We start from the raw sequence: 13,569 nt of genomic DNA on the forward strand, positions 1-13,569 counted from the left end.
TCCTCATACAGTGTTCTATTATTTCTTTCCTAAACCATGTCATTATCCCAAGATGATCTTCCTGCTTTTGCTTTTGCGGTCTACCATGCTTATTATATTCATGGTAACTTGAATCTCCTTTTGAAAATAATGGGTCAGGTCTGAGGATGTAGCTCAGTGGAAGCTCAGGGCACTTCTCACATGTTGTTAAGTTCCTTGGTTTCTTCTCTAGCACCACAAAAATTATTAAATAAATAAACAAATACTAAATCAAATGATATATTAATGACTTCCATTGCATATATATATCAAAATCTCTACATTTTTTATAAACTACTTGTTGGTATGACCTGGTTTTATCATTGAGTCATCTTATATATTTCTTACATATTATATACACTCACCGCAGACTAATTTTCATTTGTCACATGTACAAATCTTCTATTCTGTTACTTTTCTTATTTTTCTTACCTTTCTTTTTATTTATTTATTTTTATATATTTATAAAAGGAGCCCAGGGACATTTTACCTCTTAGCTACACCTACAGCCCTATATTTTATTCTTTTTTTTGCAGTACTAGGGAAGAAATCCAGGGACATTGTAACTCCAAGCAATACTCCCAGACCTATTTTTTAGTCTTTTTATATTTGAAATAGGTCTCACTGAGTTGCAAAGAGCCTCACTAAGTAGCTGAGGCTTTCCTCAATCTGTGATCCTCCTATCTCAGCCTCCTAGAAGCTGAGATTACAAGCACGCACCACCATGCCCAGCATATGTTGCTTTCTAAAGATAATTTATTATTCAAAATTATCTTCTTCAAATGCACATGCCTCATTCACTATACTAATAATATATGTCAATATAGTGTGTTATATTTTGTAGACACAGTATTTGTATAGTTTCTAAATTGTCATGTATACATATACATGATATATATATCATATATGTATATATATATATATACAGATTATATATATTTCACGACTGTATGTTTATTCATATCACTCCTAACTATAATACAAGCTTCATTAGAACAGAATATTATCTATAAAATTTATCTCTGTATCAAAGTTCCTAGAACACTGACTGGCATATAATATATTATAAATATCTGATGAATGAATAAACTCAAACTAAGTCTTACAAGAAATTCTTAAGAGTTCTGGGAATGGTTAGCCTGCACAAAGAAGATTGTGAGAATACATCTGAGTAGTTGTTATAAAGTAAATAAATCTGAGGTGTAAAAAGAATTATACTTTTTTTGTATAACTTAAAGATTTTGGTATATATTCCTGATTTTAAAGAAAAAAATTCTAAAAATTAAAGATGTGAAAATTCCCAATGAGTTTTTCATGAATTTATTTTAATCTAGATGACTACAGAGAGGGTTACTATAGAAAGGATTTAGGCTTAAGATAGACAGTTTCATTAAATAATTTGTAAGAGACCCTCTTATACATAAATGCTTCCTTCTCATTAGCTATAATAACCTGGTGTATTATCAAGTTACCCTAATAAAACACAAGCAATCAAATTGAATAAACCTTATTTTACTCATCAAACCAATAGTTGTTCTGGATACTGCACTTTTGTTTCAGACCTATCTCAGTGGTGTAAAAGGGTTACATGAGTCACAAGAAATTCAATTCTTCAAGAAAATTTTATATTCTATTCCCATTTTTCTTAATGTACCATCATACTTACTGCATCTTTTTTAAGTAATGTGGAAGAAATGTTATTAAGAGAGGCAGTATAAATAAGCTCACTCCTGGGACCATTATATTTTTTCCAAGAAGTTTCTTTTTATATTTCTATTATGGATACGTATTATATTCAGCACATGACCATACACACCAGGAAATGTAGCATCTAATGTGCATATTGTCCTTCTGGCCCTACTCAGAATCAGTAATGTAGGGGAGAAAAAAATATTTCTTCTATTCTCATAGGTTCAATAGCTAGAGCTATGAAATAAGTTGACAGTGGGGAGACTAACAGGTGAAAATGTATACACATGCATTAATTTTTCATGTTAAATGATGGGGAGAGAAATATGTGATTACCTCAAAATGTAATGTTGAAATTTGAGAATTTGTATGTCATCTTACTAAGAGAATATTCGAGGGGACATAGGCCACGTTGAGGGAACAAATGATTTTGAGGAAAAACAAATGGGCCCTTTGAGAGTTCGTGGTAACATTTGTCTGGGTGTAGTGTCCGCTTCTACTTGCTTCTTCTGTGGTAAGGATCAGTCTTCCCTGATTGATGATTTATGACAAGTGAGTTCTTTTTGGAGTCTCTGTCCTTAGGTATATAAAGAGAGTTCAGAGAGAGCTCCGCCCAATTCGCCATTTATCAAGTGTCTTTGCCTCAAAGTAATCAATATATCAAGGTGACACATTTTGGACTCTAACAATATTAATTACCCAGTAGTCACGTAGCTATAGACTTTGTATTGTATATAAACTGGGAGAAAGGTGAAAAGCACAGGAAAGTTTTCTATGAACTGTATGGTACAAATATAGAAGATAAGGCGCTTCCAGGAGAGTACTCTGATAGTGCTGCATATCCAATTATGCAACAATTTAGAAAATTTAATTTCTCTCATTTATTATACCTAATGATGGAGCTCATATTACTTTAAGGAAAAGCAAATAAGTTTCATAAAAATCACTTATAAAGGTGCATGATGTATCATAAATGGGCCACAGGTATTAGTCTATGCTATACATGCTTTACAAAGGCTTTCCTAAACCTTTACCCTTTCTCTGAGTGGCTATCTCTTGTCAATTGGGAATAAAGAAATGGTAGATTTTAACATTTAAAAATTAGGATAGAGGAAGGACAGAAAAATAAAATACAGGTTTAAAATAAGAAAGCCCATATAGTGATTCTAAAGTAATGAGGTCAATAATTTTCTTCCACAGTAAATTATAAAAGAAAACTCATAAGATAAATTTCATTCTAAAAATGCTCTGAGTGAAATAGAATAAATTGTGTCCCACCTAAGAGGACTTTTTGAAGTAAAATGCTTATTTTGGGGTATGTATCATGTAAAATGTATAAAAATAAAAAGCCCACTTGTTACTTTATAGACAACCTATTTAATCCTTAAACTTGCATTAGAATAATTTGCAAATAAAGGACATGTGTGTGTGTGTGTGTGTGTGTGTATGCACACATACAAGCACATTCTTTTCCAGAGTAATTGTCAAAATCCCTATCATTAGCCAGAGATCAGAGTTTAGATGGAAGCCTGTTTGATGTTATAGATCAGAATGAAATTACACCGCAAGCTTTTCAGTTGGGCCACATTCAAACAATTGCTTTGATATTTCAACAAACATTTATTGAGTTTTTCGTCTATTCAGGCATTGCAGTAGGTGTAAAGGGAGATTAAACAAAAAATCTATTTGATATAGTCTCTGTATGATCTAGTGAGTGAATGAAACACATAAACAACTGAAGCAGTGCGGCTGAGGGCTGCTCCTGTTAGCCATGGGACGTGTGTGCTAAGAGGGAACAATGGAAGGGGACAAGGTTCATGACAGTAAAGAAGGTTTGAGGTTTCCTTCAGGAAGTGTGATTGAGCCATGCTTTGAAGAATGGCTGGTTCTCTGTTAAGCAGAAAGACTGAGAGAATAGCAATGGAAGGTTTTAAAGAAATAAACATGTTTCCATTGAAGCCACTGTTCACTGACAGTCTTATCTTTGATGCCTTTGATGCTAATCCCAGGGTACCTGTTGCCCTATTACAAGAAGTCATTCCAATAACTCATCCCACCATTCCTATATTTATGGTTAGTGGTTAGTAATATTTTCAAATAATTGAATTGGCCAATGAATAGGTGGTCTGAGACCATTTTGAGAGCCAAACTTTTGATTCTGAAGAAACTCTGGACCTGATATGAAAAAAAAAAATAACTATGAAAACATTCAAGTAAGAACCTTCCTAGAATTGGTGGTAGCACAGATTTGTGTAGCATCTCCTGCTTTCAGCCAGCACCCACCAGAAAATTCCTATTATTACTCTACTTCAGAACCTGCACACTGATTCATCAATGACCGACCAGGTCTAGCAAGAGGCTCTGAAGTAATTTTCAGATGCTCTGTCATTGCAATCCTGAGCTAAGCACTGAGTCTGTTCAATGCATATGCTCTCCTTATTATGCCATGGCTCATTCTAATTAAAAGGAATGTATCTCCTGTTTTCAGCTGGCAGGACATGCTGTTTAGTTTTTCTTCAAGTAAACAAGACAGAGCAAAACCCATGTGTACTGAGGATATAAACATTGAGCATGGGGGTGATGAAATAACTTCTTTCCTTTAGAAATGACTAGGAAAAAAATAAAAGCTTAGTCTAAGGGTTCTGTTTTAAAGAAAGATCAAATGCTTGACCAAGTAATTTATCATTGGAGTGAGCTAAATGAGTAAAGTAGTACAGTGGATCATGTGACAATATTAAACAATAAAAAAACGAGTGACTAAGAAGTGACAGATTGAGAGAAAAAACGATTTGAGAGACGGCAAAAAGAACTCATCCAAGAAAGTGACCAAGATTTTCCTTTGTCTTAGCTGTAGAATTTTAAATAAGCATGATTATTGTATTTTCAAAGAATTCTGTAAATATGATGTGGTGATATTTTATGTGATTTTAATAATTAAGGATTATAAGTATATTTAATGGCTTTGTGGATTTAATGAACTAAATTTTATGCAAATTGTGTTACAATTATTTGGACTGAATTAAAGTAGAAGAAAAATTGTTAAGTGCTTTGATAAGTAGAAATGTAATTAATTATAGTTTATTTAATTTAATTGGTAACTTATAAATATAGATTTACATTAAACCTAGTAAGACTATATGTACAAACATGTTTTATTTTGTGGGGGGTTCAGCAAGAGGTCTTATTTACTTTTTTATCGATGCAGTATATTCATACATCTTAGGAAGTTCAGGGTGATAGAGGGATACATGCACACAGTACTCATTGAGCTCTGGCCCAGTTTCCGCCCTCCTCCCCCTGCCTCCTCACTTCCCCATGTACAACACATTGATGGGCTTTGATAAGTTTGTATATGTACATATGTCTGTTCTTCAAGTCTACCTTCCCCTTCTATCTCCTTTAGTTAGGTCCCCTCCTTCACTTCAATAAGGTTAGAGCATGTATAATAGAATTGTTTTAATTCATAGCATTTTTTATTTTCTTTCCTTCTTATGCCTTATAAACAGAAAAGTATGTACAATGTTTTAATAGATTTAAGTTGGAGCATTATATTATGGGAAGGATTTTGACCTTAGGAGAACTGGTCATGAATTTAAATGCTCAGTACTGTTATTTTCTAACTATGTGACATTAAGAACAATTTTCTCAACTTTCTGAGACTGCATTCACTCATAGTCAGACTCGACTTGCCACACTCTTCCATAATTATCTTGAAGAATTAATAAGATAATGTCTGAGACAGAAACAAATTAAAAAACAAAGCATAGGACCTGTCATAGAACGCACATTCACAATGTAATTTCCTCCCAATATGCCATTACATAGTCTCAACAGAAAGTTAAAAAATCTGAGCTCATCCAAGATTCCATTAATATTAATAAGAATTAGAGAAGTCAGTTAAATTGGTTTCCAGTGGCTTCGAGTGCAAGCTGTGTTGCACACTCATGGGATTTATGTGATGTAGAAGACCAGATTTGAATGGTGTTTGCCAAGCACAAATAATATAAATGTTGTTTTCTATGAGGAAGCTAACAATTATGTTAAATAAATAAAACATTAATGCCTACTCAGTCATGTGATCCATATGTCTAATCTGGCTAGATTTTTTTTTTTGAGGGGGGGTGTCAGGGATTCTGAGGTTTGAACCCAGGGCCTTACACATGCAAGGAAAGTCCTCTACCATTGAGATATATCCCTAGCTCTGGTTAAATTGTTAAGTACGGAAAAGTTTAATTAGAATACTTATGTTTTGGGTTTCTATTTGTAACACACATAAGAACCATAATACTACATGATTTTCAGTAAAATTTTATGCATTTCAAACTGTCTATATGTGAATATATTGACTAAAAATGAGATACTGTGATATAGGTTTTTTATTACTATTTTTATTTCTGAAAATGAAAACAAGATTATCTCTACAGTCAATATGCATGCATTCAATAGAAAAAAAATACTTTTTTGACTTTGCCTAAGCGACTCCCTCAAAGCTGAGGCTCCAAGTTCACTTTTTTTATTGCATTTTGAACAATGACTGCTTAATATATATGATACTCTTGTAGAAAAGCATAAGCTACTTAGCATATGTAATAGCCATTTTGAGTTAGGGCTTAAAACTAAAACTGAACATCTTCAGCATTTTAAGATAACAAATAATGCTGGGAATTGAGAAGTAAATGATGGACTGAAGAGTGAGGATGGGGTTCAGCGCTAGGATGATAAACGGAAAGCTTCCAGGATGGATCTGATGTTCTGAGTAGGGCCCAAGTCATCTGAATCCTGACCTAATTATTTTCTATATAATCAATGTTTATATTCTTGGCACAGAAAACATGTAGATATGCATATATGATAGTGAATTCTGTTACACTTTATTTTTAGGGAAATTATTTTCTAATAACTGGTTACTTCTCTGAGTTGTAATCTAGTAAAATATTTGAGCGGTATTGGGTAGTTTTGCTTTAAGCATAAATGATCCCATGCTGTCATTTTGCTCACAGTGTTTAATCCTGCAGGATTTAGTTCTTTCTTGAAGTCAAGCTGTCAGGAGTCATCTTGTGTCAGTATACCTGCCAGAACAGTCTCTTCTTTTCTTCCCATGGGAGTCAGGATATAAACTTACAGTGAAAACAGAATGAAGCTCAGAGATGGACAGACCTTAGCAGTCCCCTAGGTCCCTTATGGTAGACAGGTTACTCCAAATGAGGCCCACTATCTTTACGTATAAAATGAGAAATTCACATTCCTTTTATGTGAATTAAGAAAACAACATCTATGAAATATATAACACATAAGAGCCCCGATAAATGTTATCTCCCTCCATATCCTCTCATAGAGGTGAAATTGTGGCTTTGCTGTTGTTGAGAGCGCTGAGATAGCTCCATAGAATGCTGCCTGAAATAACTGCGATTTGGCTCTGATCAAATTGCCTCTGTTTGAAGCCAGAGACCAGATTTACATTGGTCTACTCTGGCTGCCTACTTCTAGGTTTTTGGAGATATTCCAAAGAACTAAGATTATTTGAATAATGAACTGTCACCACAGTATTGCAAAATCTTAACACTTAATGTTCTTTATGTTTCTCTTTTAAGACGAAAAGCCTATGTGCTTTAAATTGAGAGTTTAAGTTTTTCTAGTCACATAAGCCATAAGAAAATTAGTGGAAATATAATATGTATCAGTCATTTACTGTGTAGACTAGAGAATTATCCAGATTACTTATTGTATTAAATATTTTACCTAATACTAATATTATAACTTATACTGGTTTCATATATTTTTATGAAACATACTTCAAATGGTATATGTTTCACATTATACATTTACTTTTTCTAGATTATGAAAATATGTTCTAAATTATATCATTGTTATCAACTTCTACATTTTGAATAAATTTAAGAAATTTTGAGCCAGGCCTTTTGGCACATTTATTTAATCCCAGCCTGGGCAATTTAGTGAGACCCTGTCTAAAAATAAAGTTTTAAGAAAAAAAGGGTCAGACATGTGGGCCAGTGGTAAAGTTCTTGCCTAGCATGCCTGAAACAACAGGTTCAACTGGCAGCATAGCAAAAAGGAAAAAAAAAAAAAAAAACATTAAGCTAAAAAAAAGAAAAAAAATTAAAAATATTTCCCCCCTTTTTTTTTTTTTTTTTTTTGCTGGTACTGGAGTTCCTACTTTCTACCTCCGGGCTACACTTACACTCCCAGACCTATATTTTTTTTATATTTTTGAAACAGGGTCTCTTATGCCAGCGCGGCTGGCTTTGAACCTGCGCGATCCTCCTGTCTCCACCTCCCAAGCGCAGGGATTACAAACAAGTGTCACCATGCCCGGCTCCCCCATTTTTTTATGACTAAAATCTTATTTTAGGATTGTTAATGTTTGAATGTGACACGTCTTGCAAAGGTCCAAGGGTTAAGGCTCACTTGCCAGCTGATGGTGTTGCAAGGAGGTGGTAGAGCTGTTAGGACATGGGATCTAGTAGAAAGAAGGTAGATTATTGAGAGTGTGTCCTTGAAGGAAATGTTTGGGACCCTTCCCTCTATTTTTTTCTTGGCTACCATAAGGTACCTGGATTCCTCTGCCAGATACTTGCAGCCATAGAGGTATGCATCACCGCAGGCCTAAAACAATATAATCAAGTGACCAACCTCTGAAATTGTGAGCTAAAATAAATCTTTACTTTTTTAAAAAAATTTACTTCATGTATTTTGTCATCCTATGGTAAGTTGATTAACAGAAAAATGGAGCTCAAAAGTAGGGTCATTGCTGTGACTACACCTGACAATGAGGTTCAGAAGTCTTTAGAAATGGTATGTGGGAAGAATTTGGAAAAGTTTGGAAAGTTGGATAGAGAAAGCCTAAATGCTAAAAGAAGAGAACAACGAGCAATTCTGGGGAGGGTTTAGAAGAACAGAATGGTGATAAGAATGGACAGTATAGGCTATGCTGACCAGGTTTCAGATGGAAAGAAGGATTCTGTGGGGTTTGGATAAGAGGCTGCTGATGTTACCTTCTGGAAAATTTGTCCACATTTTGCCCATTGCACATTTTTCTGTTATGATATGATTTTTTCCTGTCTTTTGTCGATTGGTGAAATTCCCTATCCTTGGATCTGAATGTAACTATGTCTGCAGCTGAAACAAGGCTTTGTAATGTCTATGTCTTTGCCATAAACAGTGCTGAAATGCTGTATTGCTTTTCTTAAATACTTGCTCTTGGAAGCTAACCACCGCTCTGTGGGGCAGCACAAACAGCAAATGGGGAGGTATGCAGAGAGAAAAATGGAGCCCTCCTGGCCCACAGCCCCAGCTGGACGGCCTGATGACAACCTGCACTAACTTGCCAGCCATGTGCATAAGCCATCTCAACAGTACATTTTCCAGCTTCTAGTTTGGCCACCCGTGCTGATGATGATCAATCCCTCAGAAACCTGCTCTAACTGCAGATTTGTGAGCAAATTAAATGATCACTATTATTTTAAGCCACTAAGTTTTAAGATAACTGTCTCACACAATTTTCATTAGAAATAATACCTAATATTCTATTAATTTTGTATGAGTTAAGAAGGATCACTGGCTTCTTTCCCAGTTGTGAGTCAACCAATTTGTCTTTATAAGCTTTAACAGAGGGTTTTCATATATGTTTTTCTATTACTGACTTACATATTTTTCTATTAGTGACATCCCATTTAAATGTGTCAATGTTTATTTCTATTCACAAAAATTTCTAGTAAAGTCACATTACCTATTTGAATAACAGTTTTACTTGAAACCATCAAGCCAAGCTCAGCATTATGCAAAAACCGTCAATGCCAGGAGTTTTCTCTTAGCACATTTTGTCAAGTACAAACTTAAAAACTTTCTATCCTAAAGAATGTAGCCTTAAAGAGTCACTTTCTGCAACTGTGACTCAACAGCAACAAATGTAAAGGTAAATTCATAAGAAATGATGTGGGTCAAAAAGTTAACCATGCTCTTCTCTTACTAAGACAGCTTTATTAGTGACAGATGGAATGTAATCACTGCCTAATGAAATAAGGTGCCTTAACTTAGTGATATTTTTCCAAACATGTGGGCTTATAAAATGTTAAAAGTCAAACAATCCCAAATATTATTATTATCTCATCATCTTCAGGCAGCTAAAAGACAGACTAGATTGAATAAACCCATACAATTCTGAATTAATATCCTAATTTTTAGGGGGAGTTAAGTTAGCAGAAAGAACAACACAGAACATTAAAAAATAGAATCATCATATAATTTAGAGGATCACAAGCAGAGAAGGAATCAATAAATAAAATGAATACAGTAATAAAAAGAAATTCTGGAAGATTAGATAAAATGAAAAACAGAACATCACTGTTAGTACACAGTTCATTCAAAACTGAAAGTACAGTCAACAGTATACAACTAAAACAACATAACAACAGCAGAACCTAAACATACAACAATTATGGGACAATATAAAGTGTCTTAATTTATGGATAAAAGCTTTTGAAGAAGGGATAGAGGCGCAGAACAAGGGTATCTGTATTCTAAATTGGTAATTCTATCTGTTCATGCTATTTGCACATTTGATATTAGATCACTCAGCTTTTTTTAAATCAATGTAACTAAAATTATATATATATATATTACATTATATATATACTACATATATATTACACTGTACACCTTCTACCAGTGTAGGTAGGAAGGCAGGTGCAGGCCTATGGCTGGGAAGTGCATAGCCCCGGGCCAAGAAAGTTCAGAGCGCTGTGCTTACACAGAACCCATTTACAGTGAAACTTGCACCCCTGAGACCTAAGTGCAGAGCAGTGAGAGGCAAGAGAGGGGTGCAGACTCCTCTGTGCTGGCTCTGAAGAAGAGGCATCAGCACAGGGTCTCAAATCTTGGAGGAAACCCAAAAGTTGGGCATCAAACTGACAAAAGGTTACTGAACAATTCAGAGATATTGGAACATGCTCCAGAACTTACTATAATGAGCAGACATTAAAGAGCTGAAAGTATCCACACAGACCCAGGAGAACTGCAGAGGCCAAGTGGGCTCTTGATATACATATATATATATATATATGTATACATATATATATATATATACATATATACATACACACACACACACACACACACACACACACATATATATATATATATATGCAGGATTGTTTTTTCATTGTTGTTTTGTTTTTATTTTTTTGCTTTTGACTTGTTATTGTTGTTGTTCTTGTTTTTGTTTAGTTATTTTGTTACTTATTGCATGTTTGTTTGCTCCTTTCCCCATTTTTTTACAAGCTTCCTCTCACTCTCCTATCTACTTTCTTTTCTCAAAACTTTTCTTTTCTTGCTCTAACTCCTTTTCTAATATTCAGTCTATTTCATATTACTATACCTCAATATTCTACACTAACTGCAAAAACTTCTCTTCTCTACCAGGTGCTACCTTATCTTGCTATAGTTAAATTCTTATTCAACTCGATCATATCTTCTACCTTACTTAATTCAATCACTTCAGCTCCTCCCCCCTCACCTAACACTCATTATTGAAAATTACATAACTTTAAAGCCCTTGCATAAATCTGATGATAACACTACATCCATATGGCAAAGATTGAATCAGAGAGGTGATCCATAGGAAAGGACTGCTAGACAATAAAGATAAACCAACCACAGCCAATAAAAGAAAAATGCTTGACAGCCCATGCATTTAGGTTTAAAAAGCGCATAGGTCACACATTATTCTGCTCCCACCACTGAGCTGACTCTTTATAAAGGTAGTGACAGAATACCTGACCTTAAAACCTGAAAACAATCAACACCACCATAGCAGCAAGCAGAAATAACCCCGGAACTAGTCAGTATTGATGATTTACAGGTAGAACAAAAGTGGGGGTGATACTAGACACAGTCTTCAGGGTTAATATCAAAGTGTGAGTGGCAGCTGGAATAATTTCTTTAATACCAATCTGGAATAACACCTATCAACAACTCACAAAGAGAAAAAAGATGCCAAGGCAACAGAAACGTAAACCCAAGAACCCTGAAAATATGAGAACAGGGAATAGTGAGGAAAGAATAAATTTTCACAACTCAACATGGGTGAATATTAATGCTGACCTATAAGAAAATCAAGAAGGAGAATTATGAATTCTGATACTCAATATAATGAAATGCCTTATAGTAAATGTACAGGAAATAAAAGAGGAGATTGTGACCTTAAGAAAGAATTATAAAGAGGCCTAAAATAAAATAAAGGAGTCAATAAATGAAGTGGCAATGGATAAAAATTCTGGAAGATTAGATGAAATACAAAACAGAATATCACTGTTAGAAGACAGTTCATTCAAAACTGAAAGCGCAGTTAACAGTATACAAAAGACATAACAAAAAAAAGAACCTAAACACCCAACAATTATGGGACGATATGAAACATCCTAACTTATGGATAAAAGCTACTAAAGAAGGGATAAAGGCATAGACCAAGGGTATCTGTAATCTCTTCAGAGAAATAATTTCAGAAAAATTTCAACCGCAGAAAAAGACTTGGACATCCATGTACAAGAGACATACAGAGCACCATTAAGACAAGATCAAAGAAGGACCTCTTCATGCCATATGATAATCAAAATGACTCGCATTGAGGCTAAGGAAAGAATCTTAAAAGAAGTGAGAACAAAATAATGGATGACGTTCAGGGGCAAAACAATAAAAAACACTCCAGACTTTACAACTCAAGTTATGAATGCCAGAAGAGATTGTTATCATGTAATGCAAACTCTGGAAGAAAACAACTTCCAGCCAGACTGATATATTCAGCAAAAATAGCATTTAAAATTGATTGATTGATAAATAAAAATTCCAAGATAAGCAGAATCTTTAAAACAATCATGAATACTAAGCTAGCACTAGAGAGAATACTTAAAGAAATAAATCATAAAGAAAAGAGAAACAAATTTTAGAACTAGAGAAGAAATGAATTCAAACATCAGGGCAACTAAATAAAGAAGAAATAACACTACCTCAAACAATATAGAACACAAAATGACAGAAAACAAAAACCATACTTCAGTAATAACACTGAATGTCAAAGGACTTAACTGACCAATTAAAAGTCATAAACTGGCAATGGGAATTAAAAACTGTAATCCAAATTTATTCTGCCCCCTTTCCTCCCTAACCCTCTCTCCCTTACTTGGCCTAGTGATTGATATCAATACATTTGTCTAAATACATCATGTGCCTCAGAGAGCTTTTTACCCTCCTGTCCTCCCCTTAGTCAGATTGCCCTATTTGCTCCTCCATAGGTTCTTCTTTTTGCCTGGGTTTCCTCCTATGACCATTTCACTTTTGCTTTCACATATTAGTGAAAGCATCCAATTTCTTACTTTTTGCGACTGACTAATCTCGCTTAGCCACTATGATGTATGAATATAATGCACCAAAAAATAAATAAAAAGCAAAGTCTAATTTATTTATACCTCTAGTAGTAATAATCAAAACCAAAGTATTTATCATAACCTTAGAAGAAATTCTATCATATTTTTATTATTTTGAATCTTCCCAAATGTCTTTCCTTGTTCTACTTAAGCCACTAAAGAAATATTTGTATTGAATTATGTGAGTGCTAGTTGTTCTTTCTAAATCTTAGGATTTTAACATGCTATTCCATCCAATTAGAACAGGTTCCCATTTCTAATGTCACCTTTCTTGTCTAATTTTCATTCAACCTTCAAGGACCAGCCTAAACTTTATGCTCTGGAAACCCATTCCTATAGCTCTTTGCTGTGAATACTGGGTAGGGTTTTCTAAGCTGTTTGTAGTCTCCTAACATTCTATACATATTTGGAATGCAATATTTTC

The sequence above is a fragment of the Muscardinus avellanarius genome (assembly GCF_963383645.1).
Source record: "Muscardinus avellanarius genome assembly, chromosome: 6".
In the NCBI taxonomy this organism is placed as follows: domain Eukaryota; kingdom Metazoa; phylum Chordata; class Mammalia; order Rodentia; family Gliridae; genus Muscardinus; species Muscardinus avellanarius.